Source organism: Aotus nancymaae, unplaced genomic scaffold (assembly GCF_030222135.1).
Source record: "Aotus nancymaae isolate 86718 unplaced genomic scaffold, 86718_ANA_hifiasm-v0.15.2.pri h1tg000014l, whole genome shotgun sequence".
Taxonomy (NCBI): domain Eukaryota; kingdom Metazoa; phylum Chordata; class Mammalia; order Primates; family Aotidae; genus Aotus; species Aotus nancymaae.
In genome coordinates, this window is record NW_026988425.1 from 38,493,229 (window position 1) to 38,516,122 (window position 22,894).

The window sequence follows — 22,894 nt, forward strand, 5'->3', positions numbered from 1 at the left end:
GTCACAGAAGCTATATGTTGTGTAGTCTTGTGTTCTTGACAACATTGCTTTTCCACAGTGTTTAAACACTTTTAGAACAATAAGAACCTATATTCAAATGACTAATAAGTAGAAACGTGGAATTGTGTAGTACTTGTTTGTTTGTTTGTTTGTTTGTTTGTTTAGAGATAAGAGTTTTGCTCCTGTTGCCCAGACTGGAGTGCAAGGGCATGATCTCGGCTCACTGCAACCTCTGCCTCCCGGGTTCAAGTGATTCTCCTGCCTCAGTCTCCCAAGTAGCTGGGAATACAGGCATCAGCCACCACGCCTGGTTAATTTTTTGTTATTTTAGTAGAGACAGGGTTTCATCATATTGGCCAGGCTGGTCTTGAACTCCCGACTTCATGTGATCCACACACCTCAATCTCCCAAAATGTTGGGATTACAGACATGAGCCACTGCACCCAGTCTAGTACTTTAATTAGTAAAGCCCAGTTGGAAAGTGAGAGGGTTTGCCAATGTAAGAGCCACCTCCTGCCCAGCTCTGCCTTCTGAGCCTACAGAAGTTAGGTTCTGATGGACACAGACTCTGGGAACAAAATCGACTCTAGGTTACCCAGAGAGGTTACCCAATAAATCCTGAGTCAAAATTCATGCCTACATCATTATCACGGACAGTTTAGAAGATATGCTTTACCTCATCTGGGGAAATTTTACTGTGGAGCTCTTAAAACGCTGATGTTCATGCCATACCCAGATAAATTAGATCTGGGCATAGAGACCCAGGTAGCAATATATTTTAAAGATTCCTAGAACATTCCAATGTACTCACCTAAGTGAGGTCCAATGATCTACTTGAACAACGCTTTGTCTGCTTAAAGAAATACCAAGTGGGTTAGACTTGGGCTGGAAGAAAACTAGGGAATAATTTGGCCACATCATTTCATTATAATGATTAGAAAACTGAGGGCAAGAAAGAGTTTGACTTGCCTAATTGGAAATAGCTGGAGGAGACAAAGCTGGCACCACGAAAGATCTAGCATGAGACTCTAATGCCTTATTCCTAGAGATTACATGTGTCTGTTTTAAAAAAACATTTTTTAAAAACAGGATGTACAAAGCCCATTAGATGGGGACTGAACCAAGAATGCCTTCCATTTAGTAGATATACCAAGCAAAAGAACTAGAAGATAGCTTAGCAGACTAATTTGAACATGGTATTTAATAGATGTTTTCTGAACCAAAACAGGAAAAGGATCTTATGTGGTCCAGTTATACATTGTCACTAGATTCTTTTTTGCCTAGGTAGCAGGAGTTATTTGGTCAAAGTGTCTCAATAATATTTATTTGGCTGCTTTGCCTAGGTCTGAGACTTGTAGATCAAATCACTTAAATTTCAGTACATTCTCTACTATTCAGTGCTTGGCTTTTAAGCTTTGATTTTTTCTATATACATATTTTTTAAGCATGGTAGGAAGTCTAAGTTCTTGAATTGGCAACTTGAAACATTCTGGACTCATTATAACCCGTCCTAATTTTGTACCCACCTCTACCCATTTTGTTTTTAAAGTAACTTTTTATTAGGAATACCTATTAGAGCATAAGAAACAGTCATCACCATAAAGAATGTTTAAGAAAGTTTAAACTTTAAAGAAGCTTTATGCATCCAAATAAAGGCCCATTCCTTTTTTTTTTTTGAGACAGAGCCTTGCTCTGTCGCCCAGGGTGGAGTGCAGTGGCGTGATCTCAGCTCACTGGAACCTCCATCTCCCGGGTTCAAGTGATTCTCCTGTCTCAGTCTCCCAAGTAGCTGGTACTACAGGCGCCCGCCACCACACCTGGTTAATTTTTGCATTTTTAGTAGAGACAGGTTCTCACCATGTTGGCCAGGCTGGTCTCGAACTTCTGGCCTCAGGTGATCCACCGACCCTTGGTCTCCCAAAGTTCTGGGATTACAGGTATGAGACACCATGCCTGGCCTTTAGACTGGGCAGTGCCACTCAATTCGCTGCAAGTGCCTGAAAGTGTTCACAAGTTGAACTGAAGTGTTAAGGTTATGATCAATTCTGCAATTGTATTTTTGCTTCATTGTTTCAGCACGAGGGCTATTAGTTTGAACACTTAACTGCACTAGAGTTGGAAAAAATAGAAAGTGTAGTCTTCACAGTGAGAACATGTTCTGGTCTCTCAGCAAAGCTGGGTGTAAGCTGATATGCTTGTATGAACACAGACATGCGGAGGGGATTGATTCTAGAATCCCTCTTTATACTTATTCAGGTTCTAAGAAGGAGGGCAGTGTCCTTTGGTCTTTTGATCATGTGGAATTTTCGTGAATATGGACATATGAGGCTTGAGGTTGAATTAACTGACATTAGAGAATATACCCATTTCAGTTTTAATGTCCAATTTCAACTTTAATGTGGGAGAAGAAACATATTCCACCCCAGTTCTCAAGTATAACCTCCTCTGGCTTAGACTAAACAGAACAAGAATCCAACTTTCTCCTTTCACTCACTTCTGCAAAGGGAAGGAAGTGACGTTGAAACTTCAGGGAAGCTACAGAGGTTAAAAATCATATTTCTGTTATTGCCTTACATTGCTGGCACTGAATCATTTGGGCTATGGTCTGCTTTACATTAGGGACCATTTGGTACGTGAGCTTAGTATATCTCAAGCAAGCTGGGTAGGGCAATGTTGTGGGCACAACTCGACATGGAAAAGACAATGGGGAATTATGGTCTAGTGCACAGCATGCGGTAACACAGCTTTTGCAGAGCTCTGTATTTGGAGGTTGCTAGGCACCTATGCCCCTGCATAATTCCTTCCTTATATGGTATGTCTTTCCTTATATGCTGTTCTCCCTTTTGTACTTGCCCTTGAGAAGCGACGTAGAGAAAAGAGATTGGCAAGGTAATGTCTACATCCTTGAGCCCAGAGTTGTGATATTAAATATCATCTTGAACCACCTCACTAGCTGCTTCTCTTTCTACTTAGAGAAATATGAAGTCACCTATGTAAGAAGCCATGAGTGATTTCCATTACTTTTGAGGAAAAGTTATTATGAAACCATTATTCTGGGAAAAAGGATAATATAGCTTTATTAAAGGGTTGGAGGAGTTTGGCAAAGGCTACTCTTTCCCACATACTTCAGGCTTTAGAGCTCAAAGTTGTCTGGGAACCTGGTGAACAAGTCTGTAGAGTAAGCAGAGACACTTCTGGGAAATGGCAAATGGGTTGAAGTGGTCTAACACAGCGGGGAGGACCCAAGGGAAGAATCCCCATAATGGGAGGGTGGACAGTCTTAACTAAAGACCTGGCATAAGCATTAGGTGTCCAATCTGACCCAGCCAAGAACCTGGCCAGTGTAGGCATGCCTTGGTACAATGGCTGGTGGATGGCAAGCATTATCACACTCAAAGAGCCGTGTGACCAGAGGGCCTGTAGGGACATGATGCAGCACTGCCCATACCTGAGACACTACTGCAGGACCAGAGACAGCCACACTTGCCTAGTCACCAGAGTGCTTTCCCCAGTGGCTAAAACCCACCAGGTTTTGGTGGTAGCCCAGTCACTTGCACTGGGCGACTGTGAGGAGGCTGAAGACATCGTGCCATGGTGACAACCACAGAGGGGACTCTCATAGGGCTTGGTATTTCTAGTTTTGAAGTGATATTAATCAGAACATATACCAAGAAAGCACTTTTGGAAGAAGATTTTAAAAAGGGAAAGTGTTTATAAGCAACTGGAATGGGTCAATAGAATAAACCAACTTTAAAATTTGAATTTAGAAGAACTTTATTTTGTATTATTAGATGATAAAGTAGGACATTTGAGACGAAGTCTTGCTCTGTCACCCAGGCTGGAGTGCAGTGGTATGATCTCAGCTCACCACAATCTCCACCTCCCAGGTTCAAGCGATTCTCCTGCCTCAGCCTCCTGAGTAGCTGGGATTACAGGCATGCACCACCACGGCCGGCTAATTTTTGTATTTTTAGTAGAGATGGGGTTTCATCATATTGGCCAGGCTGGTCTCAAACTTCTGACCTTGTGATCCGCCTGCCTTGGCCTCCCAAAGTGCTAGGATTACAGGTGTAAGCCACTGCACCTGGTGGACATACAATATTCTAAAGAATGAACAATTTACATAAAAAAATTAGATTTTTTAATATTTAAAAAATTTCTACTGACATAGAAACCTCTAGAATTTTTCTATTGCAGAGTCTTTGGGGCAGTGACTTGAACTGGAACTGATACAAAACACAATAAATGCAAGCATTTTACTTTAAATTTGACATCTAAATGCACAATGTATTATGCTGGATCCTGTCAGGAAAAGGTAGTCAAAAAGTTAAGATCCAGAGCCAACACCCCCACACTATTCACAGCTTTCACTACAATCCTCCCGCATCATATACTTACCCAAACTGACCCAGCAAATGTTTTACTGTTTCCATGTCTATCCTTTCTAAGCAAGGTTAGATACTTCTACCAAAAATAACTCCTTTTCATATTTCCATGCTAGGTTTTGTTTGTTTGTTTGTTTGTTTGTGACGGAGTCTTGCTCTGTCTCCCAGGCTGTAGTGCAGTGGCACAATCTCAGCTCACTGCAACCTTCACCACCTGGGTTCAAGAGATTCTCCTGCCTCAGCCTCCCGAGTAGCTGGAACTATGGGTGCTCGCCACCAGGCCTGGCTAATTTTTGTATTTTTAGTAGAGACAGGGTTTCACCATTTTGGCCAGGCTGGTCTCAAACTCCTGCCTCAGCCTCCCAAAGTGCTGGGATTACAGGCGAGAGCCACCATGCCCGGCCCACCACGCTAGCTTTTAAGTGAATGATACAAATGCATCTTGGCAGTTTGCTTCCTCGAACATATAACATCAGGTTGTGCTTTCTCATGCCCGTATGAAATAATCCTGAATTAAGCCAACATAGATGTGCAGCATACCTAGCGTGTGGGCTTCAAGATACAATCATTCCTTCATTCACGTCCCCCTGTGACTTCACCCATGATGCGTATGCACATAAATCCTAATTGTTAAACACTTCTCACTTTCTATTCAAGTGCCATGACAGTAGTCAGCTTGAAAGTCTATGCAGATGTTAGAATAGTTTTTAAAAAGCATGTTACTTAGAAGCATCTGTGCTATAAATATCAAGCTGTATATGAAGAGCCACTTACACTAGGAGAATTATTTTATGATATATACCATACTAGGGCACTTTAAAACAGGCAGGTAATCTTAAACTTCTCCTCTTCCAAAAACCAGTGCAAGAAATACCACCTGATATTTGGTTTCTTCCTTAATAGCCTGGCTAAAGTATATAAAATCCCAATGTGGTTTCCCTCTCCAGGCAAAGCCCCACATTTATATAATCCTCAAAACCATTGCTTGAGTGTCGCTGTGCCCTTTCTGCAACTCATGTTTCAAGGATACACTGTTTAAAGAGTTTGAAGGAAGAAGAATCCAGCTGCCTTGTAACATCAGCACAGAACAAACTAGGGTGTACATAGTGATTGTATACAAACAGGTGGAACTTATTTTGTGTTGCATTTCTGAACAGAGAACAAAACCGTGAAAACACTTCTTACACTTATGCAGACTCAAAGCAAGATCAGTTTAACTCATCTAATCCTAATATGTTGTCTCTAGGTTCCAGGTGGCATGCCCTTGGTTTTGATGTTCAACCTACCTATGGAGTTGGTATTAACCTTCCATGAGAGATTTATCAGTGGGTCACATTTCCACCTCTGACGTGATCTATTCGAGTTGGGGAAGACATCCACAACCAACATGGCCCTTAAGCTTCATCTCCAAGAATATTGGTGGTCTTGCTAAGCCAGTGGCTATGAATAGTTATGTTTGTTTTGATGTGAAACCACTTACTATTTACTGTTATCTGGTGTGCTCAAAATACTATCATTTAAAAAACGGTTCTTCATGATTTAGTTAATTTCTTTTAGACAAGACTTGGTTGCTTTCAAATTAGATGAAGGCAAAAGGAGTCATTTAAAAATAAAAAGTGCCGGGCGCGGTGGCTCACGCCTGTAATCCCAACACTTTGGGAGGCCAAGGCAGGTGGACCACGAGGTCAAGAGATCGAGACCATCCTAGTCAACATGGTGAAACCCCGTCTCTACTAAAAATACAAAAAATTAGCTGGGCATGGTGGCGCGTGCCTGTAATCCCAGCTACTCAGGAGGCTGAGGCAAGAGAACTGCCTGAACCCAGGAGGCGGAGGTTGCGGTGAGCCGAGATCGCGCCATTGCACTCCAGCCTGGGTAACAAGAGCGAAACTCCGTCTCAAAAAAAATAAATAAATAAAAAATAAAAATAAAAACAAAAAGTGACTTGGTATTTATTTGTCCAATTTCGGGTTTACAGAGAACCAGCAACCTGACAAGCAGCCATCTCTCCTCTCTTGATACCAGTGTTAAGCAGGCTGAAGGTCAGAATCCTGGCAGTTTGTCTCCTAGAACATACAACATCAGATTGTGCCAGGAGAGCTCTTCTACAGGTAAGAATATAAGCCTCATTTGCTTATTTCTTGGTTACTGGACAAATTAAATAGGTTAATGGATAAGAAACCCCCGGGGAATTTTAGGTTTTTGTATACAAGGGAGAAAGGTGAAATCTGTCAAATTGCTATCTTGGTTTTTGTGATCATATATTAATACCACATGAGTCTTAAAAATGTAGAATGCCAGAGCCAAAAGAAGGCCTCCCAATAGCTAGCCTACCTGCTTGAAACTGTGCTTATAATTATTTAAAAAAAAAACAAAACTCTAAGAAGCTGCTGCAGATTGAGTACAAGATGAACAAAACTGGCAGAAATGCACAAGTATCCTCGAGTTAAAGTTCACATCTGTCTTTATTCTCTCATCTATTGGGAAATGGTATTGGACCAAATATGTTTTGTGGGAATAAATAAATGCACTTTTAAACTGAGGGACGTAAAAATTCCAAATGACAGCATTCTAGCTCATGCTAAATTAAACAGATTTGAGATTTTCGTTGTTGCACAACTGAAGCAATTACACTGAACAACAAAGTGTTCTAATGTATTGAAATATCTGCGTACAGTTCACTAACTGCAGAAATAGAGCACAGAAAGTTTCAGTTATTAATACAATAAAACACCTACCACTTCATATCAGAATTTTGCTTATAAAGTCTGTCTCACTTACAGACTTTATAAGCAAAATTCTGATATGACACTTAGCTGAGTGTCAGCTGAGACCTCTTGCCCTGAGACAGGCTTTGTTTCATGAATTCTTTATATAAATCCAAGTTTACATACCTAAAATTATACCTGTTAGTATCATGTAAGTAATCACCATTGATTGTCTACCCTTTTGCAAACATGGCTAGATATCTCACCTTTGGGATCAGGAAGCACATTTAGCAAGTTTGGAAGCATAATTCAGAGAACCTTGTATCTAGTAGAGATTTCAGAAAAGAACCACCCCTTGGTGACCCCAAACATTAAACGTTGTTCCTAATCCAGAGAAGACTTCAGGAATTCAATTTCTATACCACTTTTGACAAGTCATTTAAGTGACCACTACAGATAAGATTAAAGTGAAGGATGGTGTTTCAGAGAACTAAGACTTCTTAGAAATGAATATATATTAAATAGCACACACGTCTTTTTTCTTGGTTGTAATAATCTAAGAACACAAGGACAGATCTCAAGTTTCACCTTAATCTACACAGATTTCCGAAAGTTTATTCTAGGCCTTATAGAGGGACTTTGAAGATTTTCTAACATGCAGATGCCACTGGATTGTTTTTAGTCATCTCTTTTAGTCAACTTTAATTATTCCAGGGCTGGAGAAGGAGAAAAAATAAACTTTGTATGAGTTGCATAAAAACAAGATATCCTAGAAAAGCTACCTGGTTATGTCATTAGGCAACAGTTTCAAAGGCTCAAGTCTTGACTACTCCATTTACATTTTTTAAGATAAGCTCTTGAGATGGTGTTAACCATTTTGGTACTAACGAATTTTGAGGATCATAGAAAAATCTAGTTTTCTTCCCCAAGGGCAACATAATATTCTTCTTACTTTTGATATAGACATAATTCTATAAGATTGAAGTAACTAGTATCTTAACTTTACATTAATATCAAGTAATAGCCCATGCAAGAAGTTGTTTCTTATAAACCTTATACTACTGGCCTTATAAACAACTCCACTGGGATATTTTAAAAGACAAACCATTAATTAAACAAATCATCGAATCATAGGGCACCGAATAAACTGCTACTTCCCTAAGAGCTTAACTTATTTGACATGAAAAGTTTATGTACTAAGACAATTTAGTTTTTCTGTTTTTCTAGACTATAAAGACTCATTTATTAGATGTGTGTGTGTATCTTTTAATATGTGTTATTCAAAATCATCTCCAGCTGTAGATAGTTTTACAGTGCATTAGTACTGGCCAACTCTCTACTCCTTCCATGTTAAATGAATTTGGTTTATGATAATGGTGAGATTACTGTATTGTCTAATTGTCCTGCTTAAAAAAAAAAAAAACCTATGAATTACATTGTTTTCTAGTTTGCAGAGTATTGGTTAGAAATTGTATTGAGTACTTTTCCTTTTCACTAAAATTTATTATTTACAAATCTGCGCCTAGCTCTCAATGTCACATATATCACATTAATCATCCATGTTTGACTTTAGGACAGTTAAAAATCTGACTTACCACTGGGAGACTTCCCTAGAGTAAGCAGATGGGATGGGGGTTCTTCTTTCTCCAGGCCTGTTGAATGCACACCAGTCTTTAAAATAACTGATCATGGGGGAACACTCTGGTTTACAGTTATAGCATGAGGTAAACTAATAGGAATGGTTCTTTATCAAATGACACTTAGCTGAGCGTCAGCTGAGACCTCTTGCCCTTCATGAAATATTCATATTTACATTGAACTAAAAACAGGTTTCTGGTTAGTCTACCCGGGAATGTCAACATCAATGAGTCATAATAAAGGAAGTTTCCTTGGTTCATAAAAAATGTAATACTTAAGCAAGATGTTTCATTAGCTTTTATTTTCTGTCAGAGCAGTCTCCTCTGCTCCCTGAACCACGAATGACCTGTTGCAAAACTCTGTACCTACTAGCAATTGCCATTTTAATACTTAAGGGAAATGTGGGATAGACACGAGTGATTAGATAGGGGCTCCATTTGTAGCCTCACTGTATGATTCTTATTATGGTCACTAAATAAAAGTAACTTGATTTGGTCCTAGAAGTTTTAGAGGATTCACTCCACGGTAGCATCTGCTATTTTCTAGTCGTCTTGTGTAGGCATTTTTAGCATCAGAGAATGCAATTAGATCATTTGTTTCCTTAGCTGAACTCTATAGCCCTATGCAAAGACAAGTCTTCTTTGAAAGCCACTATTAAGTTCCTAATCCAATCTTTATTAAAAAGACTCAATATTGCAGACAAGGAAGTTAAGACAAATCCTCCTAAAGTAGTGACCAAGCCCTTCCACACCCAGCAGAAGCCTTTCAGTAAAGCAAAATGTGAAATTAGAAAAATATTTATAGTTGCAATGTTTTTTAACTAGCGATGTATTCCTTAATTAACATACTATAGAAACATATAAACAATTAGTTCCACCAAGGAAAACAGTGAGAGAAACAACACTACCAAGTTTGCATAGTCCCTCTAAAATAAGCAAAGTTCTACTTCAGAGTTATTATCAGAGGTGAGATGTGAATCAAGTTCCCTTCTCCAAGTCTGTCATTTGCTCTCCAGGACTGAGGTGGATTCCTACCCTAAATGCTATTTTATATTTGCCCCTGGGTCCCAAACATTCCCTTAAGGGGGAAATAAAAAAACAAATGTCTTTTGACCCTTAAGAGTGTGTCGTTTATCTTACATTGTGCATGGCCAGCGAGACGATGCAAATGGTAGGCAGCTAGCTACCCTAGATTTTGCTGTGAAGCCATGACTATGACAAAACTTGAAAAACCTTCAAACACTGGCAGCCTTTTTTGTTGTTGTTCAGAGCACAACAACAGAGTCTGGTGACTGATCCCATCTCAAAGCCATTACAATTTAGACACTAGAAACCAAGTTTGGAATTCCAGTGATCTGTACCAGCAAGTTAATTCATGTGATCAAAACTACATCCCTACTAAGTGCCAGGCATTCTTCCAGAGCTTCAGCTATACCAATGAGCAAAATAAAGATCTGTTCCCTGATAGGGTTTACTATCTAACAGGGAGCAAAACGTAAGCGGAGTATAGATTTTCAGAAGATGAGAAATACTCTGGGGAGAAAGGAAAGCAGAGGAAAGTAGATTTGGGAATCCAAGGCTGAGAATGTCCTGGACATGTTCCTTAGAAACATAGAATATTAGATTTTTAAAAGTTAAATTTGCTGAATGTTTATTATATACCAGGTTTGATGCTAAGGCATTCTCATTTAATCCGGGACAGTATCATCCCTATTAGACAGGAGGGGAGGCTGAAGCACAGGAGTGAAGCAGCAATCTGCAAGTCATACCAGCCTAATATATATGCTTTAATCTCTTTGCTTTACAACAAAAGAGATAATTAAGTTAGTTCTTCAAAGACTGGGGCAACATGCATAGCCAGAAAGTACTTTCAGGAAAGAGGAATTAATAGCAATGCATAAAAGATATTCATGTCTGCTAGGCTAGAATACAGGGCCTATGCTGGGTTATACCAGGGGAAAAGGTTAAAAGCCGGGTCAAGCTGGATTAGGGTGGCCAATAGCACTCCGTTTTGTCTAGATGGGACCAAGAGGACTTTCAGGTTTTGAGTGATGTTATGGATGTTGGGGTGGTGACAAATCCCAGCACAGGGACACAGCATCAAAGAGTCAAAGAGCTCTGCAGTATGACAGTTGCATGGACTTGCCCTTTGGAGTGATTCAGCATTGCCAGTTTCTTTCAAATATTTGGCTAATCTTCTGGAAACAAAGCCTTTTAATTGAAAGGTTAAGGACTAACAATCTCAAACGTTAGATTCAAGGTTATCCCATCTTGCCAAGCTCTGATGCTCAGTGACCCTCAAACTTCAAATAAATAAAATGTCCTAAAGGTGGCTTTTTAAAAAGGCAAAGGCCATTATATCTTACACTCTACATTCATCCTTTTAATAGAAATGTATATGAAGTGAAATGACATTTTGAAATGTGAGTTCCTTAAAAGCAACAAAAAAAAGAACATCTTTTGTAAACAGCAGCTATTAAGATAGTCATGTAATTATAGCCTCTTGCTTGAAGCAGAATATATTAATGTAATATTTTCCCAATTTATATATATTTTTCCATAAAACTATTGAAAATCTGGAAAGACCAGTGCCAAGAAAATGCTGGTTAACAAGGGTGGTAGAAGGGAAAAGACAGATTTCCGCTCTTATACATTGAGAATAAGCGATATTGGGTGACACACTTTTCTCTATTTTAAAAATTAAATTCCTTAGAGATGCTCTAATTTGCCAGATAGCAAAGTTTAAAATGTAGGTATAAGTCTATAATCTAACTTGGGCTAAAGAGAGTCATGAAGATGCCGTAGGGTTCAGCCACTTTCAATTAAACTCAAAAGTGAAGGGAAACCACACATGAACATGAGCACATCTAAAATCCCATAGAACGCTGCCCATAGTCAGCTGTCAACACTTTCATCTTAGGCATTGTTAAATGATACCTAACCAGAGTTGGGGAAAGCTCCTGATATATTAAAAATTCAACAGTAAGTTTTCAGTCAAATAATAAGTAGTATTCACAAAACTCTTATGCTAGGATTTTGAAAGTTGGTCAGTGGACGGCCTATCAGTTGGTTTCCAGCCTGGGGTTCTTGGACATGCTGGGGTGTGCGCAGACAGTAATGAGTTTGTGACCTAATTTTAGCATTGTAAAGAGCCTAATGGATATCCCAACTCACAATACAGCTGCACAGGCAAATAAAAAACAAAACAAGTTTCTTTGATTTGGGTGGAAATCGTGTTGAGTCAAAACAGCTGTAATTATCCAGTGTTGAGCCAAAGATCTCGTCTATTTTCTCAAATTTTATTTATAATTTTATAAACAATTTGGTGGACACTTTTAAAAGGAGAATAAGAAGTTGTTTGTGGATGAAATACCAGACTGAAAACTATTCACCACAGTTCTCACTAGCCAGGTGATTACATCCATCAGGTCAGACAGATACATGAGCAACAATGAATACTCCGTTGGTAGAAGTTAAACTAGCAACTTGGAAAGACCACACCATCTGGAGAATTTCAGTAACAGCTTGTCTGCCTTCCTCAGGCCCTGAGCAGATATAAACTAGAAGAACATATGGATATTGCTCATTATAAATAACCTTAAAGTTAAAAAAAAGGGGGGGCTCAGAACTGTTTTACTTATACTAACAGATGATAAGGCAAGCTGAAGTTTTCCATTTTGCTCGCTCTAATAAATTGCAACTGATGCTGTAAATGAAAGTGGCTTGAGTTACTCACTCACCTGGCCATCTGGTTATTGTTTACTGAACACCTACTATGTGCCAAGCACTGCATTATCCTATGTATGCAGTGATAAAATAGACATGGTCTCTACTCTCAGGGGGCTTAGAGAATACGTAGGGGAGAAAGAACAAGCAGGTGACAGTTATAACGGATGCTATGTATTTTGGAGGAATTGTTTCTGATTAGGATAGAAAGATTCACTGCTATGAATAACACTTCATAAAAGAAAGCAAAAGTAGTATTACTTCAAGGAATTATATTAAATAGCTATATTGATATCAATTACGGAAAGATGCAAATGTTGTCTGAAGGGTTAATAATCCTCCTCAACAGTTTTTAAATTATGACACGAATTGGGGGGATATTTACATTTAATATTTGTGAGCCTCCTATAACCACACTGCAGTCTGAAGGAGCATCTGTATGGCAGTGCCAGAAGGAAGAAATTCCATTGTACATGAAGGTATTGAAGAATATCAGTGATGTTTCCTTCAAAGTTATCTTAAAATCCAAAGTTCTGAGTCAACACTATCTTCATAAACACCAGAAGAAACACTATGCTCATTTGGCATTCAGTTTTGCCACTTAAGAAGTACAAGCAATTCAGGGAACTTCTGTATTCTAGAACCAGACATGTTCTATGGTACTCTTAATTATCAGATTTTCTAAGAATACAAGAATGTCCCTTTCAGATCAGGCCAAACATTGAATCTCAGATTTCAGTGAAACAATAATATGAAAATGTAACCAAGGGTCCCTATAGTTGGCATCGGTTATTTAAAGAGCCCTACCAAGTCACAAGAGCATTAGCAAGGGGCTACCAGGTAGCAGTCTTCTTCATCAAGGAAATGGACTTCATGATCACTACAAGTAGTGAGCCCTCCACCAATGTTGGCTGCATGAAGTGTAAGAGCACAGATCCAAACACAGAACATGGTTGTGCCCACTGTTTCTATGAAAGAGTTCTTGTACAGAAAACCGAACACTTGCATCACTATACACTACGTGGGAACAGCATTAAAGAATGTACTTTGTATGCAGATAAACCTAACAGATCCACAACAGTACTGTCGGCAGCTTAGAATAAGGCCAAGATTTTAACCTAAACTCTTCATGTTTAATGAGTGTGTCGAACCTCCGAAACTCTACTTTTCCTAATTTCCCTTTATTTTCATATCTCTCCTCCTTCCCCATTATATATTTTTTATTTAGTTCCAGCATTTCTCCCCAACCTTGCCTCACCGCCACCCTGAGTTCCTCCTCCCTAAAAAGCTATACCACGTTGTATCATACATATCCCTCATGATTAGCGGACTTATATCACGGTGTACGTTGATCTTTTCTACATACATAGCATAGGTACTCCTTAATATATTTAAAACACTTGAAGTGGAAAAAACAAACTTTGTGGAATGAGCTTTTTCTTCTATCTCCAAAGGGCTTCGATGAAATCTAAGGTGTAAGAGACTCTAATTGTAACTGACCTCCCTTTATGGCTAAATTTTTGTAGGAGGTTTTACTGGCCTCCTAGCTTTCCTGATTTTGTATTAATCAGGTATCAGCGTTCAAATCCTCCGTTCACATTCGGGCTGAGATTCAAAGCCCTTCTAATCAGGCTGTAGACTATACATGTACATGGCCACCTGCTCTCTGAAGAAGCTGTTGTCTTCCGTTTCCCCTTAGCAGACACACACACACACCAGGCCATCTTATGTTGCCTGCTAGCCTGTAATATGTACTGCCTTCACCTTCTTGAATTTCGTGAAAACCTTCATTCCGAGGCCACCCATGATGTGTGGTCTCAGGGAAGTCTTCACTGGGCTCTCACCAGCCATTTTCCCACATTTGCCATGACCTGCCATTGCCCTTTGATTCCTTTAGAGCTCTTTCCTCAATTCAATAAAACTTTTAGGATCAGAAAATTATTCGTCCTACATTTCTAGGCTCGACACAGTCTATTAATGAGCAGTGCACTTAAAACATTAGGGGTCATACATATTTCTCTTTGCTCCTTAATAAGGTTAGGCAAACCTTTTCTCTACTTTGATGATTTTTAAAGAAATACAGGTTTTTCTTCAACTACTAAGCAATCTCCACTCAAACACATTCTGCCAACAGAGCCAGGTTGAGTTATCCTAATCAGCATTTGGTTTTCCTGCTTTAATGAAGAGATGTGCTTGGCAAATAAAGATCAAAATTCTTATCCTGACATTCATGGCTCAGCACGATTCATCTCTCCTTTTCAAACTCAGACACTTCTCAGCCCTGTGTCACCTGCTCTTGGCCAAACTGGCCAGAGTTATTTAGGCATAACCTAAATTCACCCAACTGCGTGATTTGCATGTGTGCTTCTGCCTAAAATGCATTTTCTCTCCCTACCTTTGTTTATTTGACTTCCATTGTTCCTTTAAAAGCCAAATCCATTAACACACCAACGTCCTTTTTCTCCTTCTGGACCCACACAACACTCTGTACCACTTAACTACAATAAAATCATATGTTAGTTGAGTAGTTACTATTTTCTCTAAATATCTTACAGGCAGCTGTTGATAGGTAGGTGTTCCCTAGCAAGGATAAGGTAAATATTTGCATCCAACTTTCAATTACCATCAACTTTTAGTCACTGGGGACTTTAGACCAGTTAGAGAAATCAGAAATCACAAAGAACAAGTTTTCAGGCAGTGAAGCAAGCATCTCTGCATCAAGCTATCTTTTAGAAGACAGCATGAACATTAAATATAATTATCTATCATTTCAATTCTAGTACGTGTATCCTTTCTGAAAAGGCTCAGCTATAGTCGAACCTTAGCCCAGGCAGAAATCAATACTGAACCTCCTTATTAGCAACCAACTATTGATGGAAAAGCCTATCTATCTGCCACATACTTGTTTTCTACTTCAAAAATGAACTGCATTTAAGTTGTTTAATTTTAGAGGTAAAGGGGGCAGGGAACAACAGAAAACAAAATCATATAACAACAAACCCCAATGCTAATATAATTAAAGCACAGCTGAGACTTCCCTTTAAAGGATGGATATTTGAGCGCCTACTATGTGTAGCCATTGCAACTGCTGATCTGACTCAGAGGGCAATTGTATGTTTCCCTAGCAGATTAACATTTCATCCCAAAGCCAAACTGGTTTAGCATGCTTCATATGATTATGCCAGCTCTCTGACATATGTTCACACACATTTGGTTTATTTCTGTTGCACTAAATGGTAACAAAAAGCACTTTAGCATCTGAGTTACATATTACAGAAGACTAGACCAGGTCTTGGCCCCCTAAAAGGACACTTAAAATATAAAAAATAAGTGAGATCATTTGGATGAAATGTTTAGAATAGGGAGGGCAGCTGTGTTCAATATGGACACAATTAAAGATGAAGTTATTCACTTTCCAGTCTTTGGGTAAGGCTTAACTATAGACCTTAAGAGGACGTGACTGCCCTGCTCAGATGAAGTTTCAGTGGCAGCTGAAAGTTAACATTTGTGTGCCTCTCCACTGATTTATGAAGCATTGCCGCATTCTCCTCCTGATATTCACATTTAATAGTTTAAAGGTACATAGGAAAGACAGTGTTCTAATTTTCAGACTGAATGTGTGGATATCTAGAATTCAGTTTGCCTGACACTCAAAAACAATGAGAACAAGATCATTTAAAAAATATCAGCTTATTTATTGCATTGAGAATTGTATTTCTAGGACAGGTACGTTTCAGAAGCAGCTGCAGGAGCTCAGAGAATTTTTAATTTTAAAATCGAGGCAATTCATTTTCCTGACGGAGAAATGAAGCTTGGGCCTTATATAGCTTGTTTTACATGGCGAAGCTGGGCTGTGGGCAGTCATTTGCAGAACCCAAGCTCTTAATCTATGTTGGCTCTTCAAAATCAGAGTTCCAATTATATACTTGCACATGACATCCTTGTATTTTTCAGTTTGAGATTTGATCTCTGCTTAACATCAGGCCTTCTTAGGACTGTTTTTGCAGGTAGGTGAGGCGATTAAGAGCCAGAGCCATTGAATGACATGTCCAGGAAACGGCAGCACTGCCATTCCCATGCAAGTCTGTTTAACTCTCCATCCTATGTCCTTTGCCGCACATGAGGAAGACTTTTGTTTCGGTTTCTGCTCACTGCGAGTTTTTCCATTGCTAACCTAGCATCAGACTTCACATAGTAGGTAATTGCTAAGTATTCAGATAAACACCAAGTGCAAATCCTAAAGATTCATAATTGAATCCTAGCTTTACCACTTAATGAAAATACCTTGGGCGAGATACTCATCACATTGGAGCCAAGAAATGGATATATATATTTTTTGCAGGTTACTTAAAGTGACAGTCGAATGGGAGAAAGGAGCAGTCTTCATTGGCCACTAAACTTTACAAAAACTAAGTGAAGTAGACTCATTTATGGAGAGACCTTCATCTGCACTTCTGGACATGGCTTAAAAAGTTTTAGAGGTGACAGAAAACCATCTGGTTCAAGTGTAATGATCTAGTTTACTAGAATCTTTTTTAAAAGAACTGGGACAGTCTCCTAATAAATGGAGATTAATTATACTCTTTAAAAACCCCAGTAGAGGGCAAAGGATTTAGAAGTGAGGTGATAATATACAATCAAAAAGTATATTGGATTTCCTAGGATCAAGAAAGCTATACTTGGGATATGGGGAAAATGTCCAAAGTCCATGCTTTTTAATCTTTCTGCATCCTCAGAATCAGTTAAACTGCACTGTATTTAAATGCTTTTACTTTATTATCTCCATGACTGAAGGAATTCAAATACTTTGTTATGATTTCCACTGAACAACTGAATCATAAAACCGCTGAATTATGAAAGTTACTCTAAGATCATGTGGTGGAGAGCTAGTTTAGGTACAGCTGGACGGGCCCTTCTGCCAGAGTTTAGTTTAGGAGATCTGGGATGGGGACTGAGAGTCTGCGGTTCTGACAAGTCCCCAGCTGATGCTGATGCTGCTGGTTTGGAAATCAACTCTGAGAACTATTGTCTTAGATGAGTTCTCCTAAGCTGTGAAATATGCATCAAGCTAAATGTCCAGTTTTGAAAGACTGAATTAATTTGTCAAGTGCAAACTTTTGTACGGCCGCTCATCTTTCACATAGAGATCTAAGTCTTTTGAGGAGTAACCTTTTGCATCATATTGCTAGGTAGAAATAGGGTAGCTTTGTTTTTATTTAACCAAGAGACAACATTAAACCATGTTTTCCTCACCCAAATTTCTTCTAGGTTGAACAGTGCTTCAAACCCAGCGTTCTAGGATTGTTACTTCCTATTTACCTGCTCTCTTTACTCTATGGTTTCCTGAAAATCTAAGTGACGGCCCTCATACATTCTGTTTACCTTCAACTTAACACTCACTCAGGCTGCCCCGTTCACTTAGGATTCTTACCAGTTGAACTTCGTTAAAAATCACTTGCCTCTAACTAGCCTGTATAAGTGGAGTAGGGAAAAATTGCCAGGCTGCTTGTATATTGAGGTAGTAACTTTTAGATTCCAGAAATTTCATAAGCTTTTATGTTTTGCTCTCTAGATGATGCAAGAATTAGGAAGGTTAGAAAATTAAGTACTGGGATTATAATAAGTTTGGTGGGGACGATGTAAGTAGAGAGATTCTTCTTCACTTAGTAACTACCATTTTTAGACCAGGAAGCAATTTGTTCAGATTCTACTTGCCCTAGAGAGGCAGGCTTCCTTCCAGGGTAGGAGAAGGATGCGGGAAGGGGAGTAACCATGGCAACCTGCCCAGCTATGAGGGCAAGGATAGTATGGGGCCTCCACACACTCAGAAGAATTTTTATTTCTAGCCTAGTCATTCAGTTTAGTCCGGGTGGTCCTTCCTTTCCCACTTCCTTCTGTGATAATGCTGACTTCAGTGGGAAAGATTGCTCCTTCTCTGTCGGGAGTCTGAGAGGGTATGGGGAGGACTTAACAGACCAACGAGGTCAGCCTGACCAAACCAAAGTGCAGGCTTCCAGGCCGAGAACAGAGAGTAACTCCCTGTGTGTTCCAGTGTGAGCACAAGCAAACCCACTGGCTTTATTAAAATCAAGTGCTTGAATAATTAACCTTTTTCAGGTAGGTGAGGGGGATTCAATTTTCATGAAGAAATTTTCCTTTTGCCTTCAGTTTTCACAAAGACTCAATTCAGTTGTTCAGGGGGAAGCAATAACAAATAAACAAGCAAAACCTTCAAAATTAGATGGAAAAAATTATTCCAAGTGTATTAGATTAACTGTCTTCCCAGCAATCCTGGGGTAGGTACTATTATTCTCCCCAGAAAGCTGAAGTACAAAGAGGTTACGGAATGTGCCCTAGGCCATGTAACCTGCAATCCTGTAGCCAGGACTGGAACCTAGGCAATAGTATTTCAGAAAGTAGTTCTCAACTACTGCCCAATTGTGCCCTGTCAGAGGCAGCTAGCATTGAATGCTGGTCCTCTGTGTCCACACCAGGCATCATTGGTTCCCCTCATCAGGAATTTGCTTGGTTTTTGTCTTTAAGTAAACACTAAGGAGTCTGCTTTCCTTCTGATTCCCACTGGTTAATCCAGTCAGGATGTGTTATCATGAGTTGGGTCTCCCTTAGAGATACATGACTGATGTTAAATTGGTTCCATCTGGACTGGTGTGGTCGCTCATGCCTGTAATCTCAGCACTTTGGGAGGCCGAGGCGGGTAGATCACTTGAGGACAGGAGTTCGAGACTAGCCTGGCCAACATGGTGAAACCCCCGTCTCTACTGAAAATACAACAACAACAAAATTAGCCAGGCATGGTGGCAGGTACCTGCAACTACAGTTACTCAGGAAGCTGAGGATGGAGAATCGCTTGAACCCAGGAGGTGGAGGCTACAGTAAGCCAAGATCGCACCCTGCCCTCTAGCCTGGGCAACAGAGGGAGACTCTGTCTCAAAAACACAAAACAAAAAAATCTGTTTCATCTAAATATGATTTTGGCCAACCTTTGTGCAGTTAGGGGGCACAGCTTCGACTTTAGAATTACATAGCAGTACCAGGGAGAATTTTAAAATATCACATCCTGTTACTCAGGTGTTTCATATTGCCAATCTGGTTCCCATTCTGGTTCTGTCTAAAGAGTAGAAAACCTTATGTGTTTGGTTAGTTACCTAAACCTTCCTGGCCAGTAAGCTTTCAAATCTTTCCAGCTGGGAAAGGTATGTTCTGATGAGCATTAGGACAGCTTCAAACCCCAGGAGGGCTCACTCTCAGCAGCTTCCCCAAGCGTTTCAGCATCTCGGCTTCGTCTTTTAAAAGAGCAATAATTAAATCCTCAGGTCTAGAGAATGAGGAAGAGAAACACATGGAGCCTCCAAAATTATCCTAGTGAAATATCAGTGGTAGCAAACTTAGGCTTATGAACATATGAGGGTAGACTTAGAAATGAAGCAGAATGTATTCACTGCACCACCAAGAGCCCATGTCACAGCAAAGCCTCCTGCTTGGGCAGGAGTCACTCAGCAAGGAAGGTATCTTCCCACTCCCTTAACCTTCACCTTAATCTTCAGGTAATCGAGGCCTGGTTGAGCAGGCCAGTAAATATCATCCCCAACCAGCTTGTCAGCAGCTGCCAGAGGTCCCTGAACTACCTTCATGCCAACAAGTGCCTTAAAAGCAGTACCCTTCAACCCAAACAAGGCGGCTGAAATCCATTCAACCTTTGGAGCAAGACAACAAACAGGCCTAATGCACAGGAATTTGGACTTTCAGTTTAATCTAAAACTATAAAAGTCTTTAGTAGAAATGCAAACTCTGGATTTTGTCCTTCACAAATTAGACAAGGTTTTTAACAAGTGCCTTCGTCCCTCGCTTACATCCTCAGGTAAAGATCAACCATCAAGATCAAAGATCCCCAGAATGGCAAATACATATGTGTAAGAGCTCAAAGTTGGAAGACATTCCTCTACCATCTATTTATTCTGGTTATACATTAAAGCATAGGAGGTCATAGCTGAAAAAGAACTAGTTTCTAGGGCAGTCATTTGGATCAGAAGGGATCCACCGAGCTGGGAGTGGGAAAAGAAGGGGGATGTTACTCACCAACAACAGGAAAAAGAATTCAGTTGGCCTTAGGAGGAAACTGACTAAGGATTTGGAAGAAGTGGTCTGTCCCAGAAATAGACATTAGCAAAGACCACCAGGCCACTTTGCTTTCTCTGGAAGACTTTCCCACTGTACTCTCCTTGTGGTCTTAAGTGTGGCATTATTTCGACATATCTAGCACTTCACCAAAAAGGTCCTTTTCCAAAGATTACGAAGGGCTCAAGCCTCGAATACTCCTGAATTCTCAAGGCAATAAACTTTGATACAGTGTCACTGAGGGCCGTTTCCCTTCAAGGAGGGAGACACAGAACCCGGGGTAGGCAGGGCACCTGTCCCAGAGAAAAGCAGCCTCCCCAGGTCTGGCTGCTGGGGTAAGAAGCATGGTGAGGAGCTATTTGGTAGCAGCAAGCCCCCTCCTCCCCAGCTAGTTCTTCCCTCCTCAGTAGGTGCTTTTGTGTGAGAAGCCAACCTCAAGATTTTAAGGACGATCAAGTAGACATCTCATCAAAGCCATTCCAAGAAGCTTATCAGACATCTCAAAGGCATTTTTGTAGCTGCCTTCTTTCCCCTCCCATTCCTTCTGTTTGCATTAGTTATATCTTACCTCTTTCTCCCCCACACCCCTGCTTTGCCTGACTAAGGCCAGAAATTTTTTCATTAAGTCACTTTATAGAGCAATAGCAACATTTACTATTCATGAAGTCGCCCCTCCATAATTTTTAAGTCTTTCCATGTGTCTGGAAGCTTGTTTCTGTTCTCGTTTTACAGAGTAGCTCTCTTCCTTCCAAACACAAACTAAAAAGAAAGGGGAAAAGGTGGTTGGGGTGGAGATAACATCCAGATTCCTTAAGTGTTTTTAATCTAGTTAAATTTCCCTTTAGACTCAAACAGCTCCCTGCTGAAATTGCGGACCTGAATTCCAGGCTCAGAATTAAATCAAAAGGGAAAGAGGCAGAAACAAATAACACAGTCAGCTCTATGCTATGAAAACCGCTACGTTGACTGAGGCTCCATGCTTTTAACCCATTCATTTTTTCCCCCTTTTTTAGGATTCTTACTCAGTCTTTTTAACCAGCTTACAGCAGGCAGGCAAGCACCGTATAAACCTTGCTCTCTGCTCCGGGGGATTTAAAACAAGTTTGTTAAGTCCCTTGGGCAGATAACTTCTTTAGGAATGCTGGTGCAAGAGAAAGTTCACATTTTAATGCCATATGTTGTCAGTCACCAGGAAAAAGCTTCTTATGGGCACAAACCAGGTCCCCAGCCTTTGTCACACGGCAAAAATAAACACCCTTGGAGGAGTTAATTAGGCGGTCAGCAGCCACCCCAGTGTCCTAGGAGGGCTGCCCGCAGACCTTTTACACACACACACGACACAAAAGGAGGCGTTTGTTAAATGTCACAAGCTGGGCATCTGGAGTCCTATTCGAAAGGTAAATACGTTCCGTAGAAGCATTCCTCAGATGTCAGGCCACAAAGCAGCTCCTTTCCCCAAGCACACGGTCTCATTTCTAAGATTCCCCACAGCCCAAGGTCTGTACCCAAAAGGGGGAGCCGGGGGCGAAAGAAGGAGAGCAAAGGAGAGAAGGGGGTTGCCAAAAAAAAAAAAAAAAAAAAAAAAGGAGCCAGAGGGAAGAAGGGTTTGGAAGCTACTCACCGGCTAGCTATTGCCTCCGCGAAGCGAGCATGACTTCCCCGCGCCCGGAGCCTCCAGGCTGCCGCGCAGCGGATGCGGCGGGCCCCGCTTAAATAGCCGCCGGCCGGGAGCTTCGGGGCCGCGCGGCCACTCCCGGAGAGAGATATGGTTCTAATCAGATGCTGGCAGCTGAGGACTCCCCAGGAATGTGCCAGGATGTTTTTGCTGCCTGGGCTTGGTAACTCCCCCTCAACGTGTCTGCAGAGTCTTCCAAACTTAACTGTTTATTAACTCGCGCTGCAGCGGCGACGCGGAGGACCCGGCTCCCCTGGGCTCCGCGAGCCCCACCAGCCGGGGGCGATCGCAGGGACCCAGCGACGGGAGGGGAAATGCGTTCGGGGCGAAGTCAAAAGCCCTAGACCGCTGCGGGCGGGGGGCGGGTGCAAATAAGGACAGGAAAGGGAAGCTCTGGAGGAAAGGGGTGGGATCCACCGAGCTTCGTTTCACAGATCTGTTCCCTGGATTGCCACTGCGAGTGATGTGGCACCCGGAGTCATCCCAACCAACCCGTTGGGGCCCTTTGAACAAAGGGCTGCCTTTACTCCTGACTTTCCTGACCAGGGACAACGGATCCTGAGCATATCTGCAGTTTCTGAAGTTGATCGCGCGATTGCATTGCCCCCCTAGAAGAAATTCTCGTCT

General features: G+C 40.8%; 1 protein-coding gene across 2 annotated transcripts in view; it reads right to left on the reverse strand.

Annotated features, from left to right (window-relative positions):
- Nucleotides 1-22,473, reverse strand: part of DAB2 (DAB adaptor protein 2) — a 52,818-nt gene extending 30,345 nt beyond the window's left edge. The window contains exon 1 of one of the 2 annotated variants that reach the window (XM_064375934.1): nt 22,214-22,473. The gene's annotated coding sequence lies outside the window, so the exon portion shown is untranslated. The remainder of the gene's footprint in view (nt 1-22,213) is intronic. The other variant, XM_064375933.1, reaches the window with a different exon arrangement.
- Between the last annotated feature and the right edge of the window lie 421 nt (nt 22,474-22,894).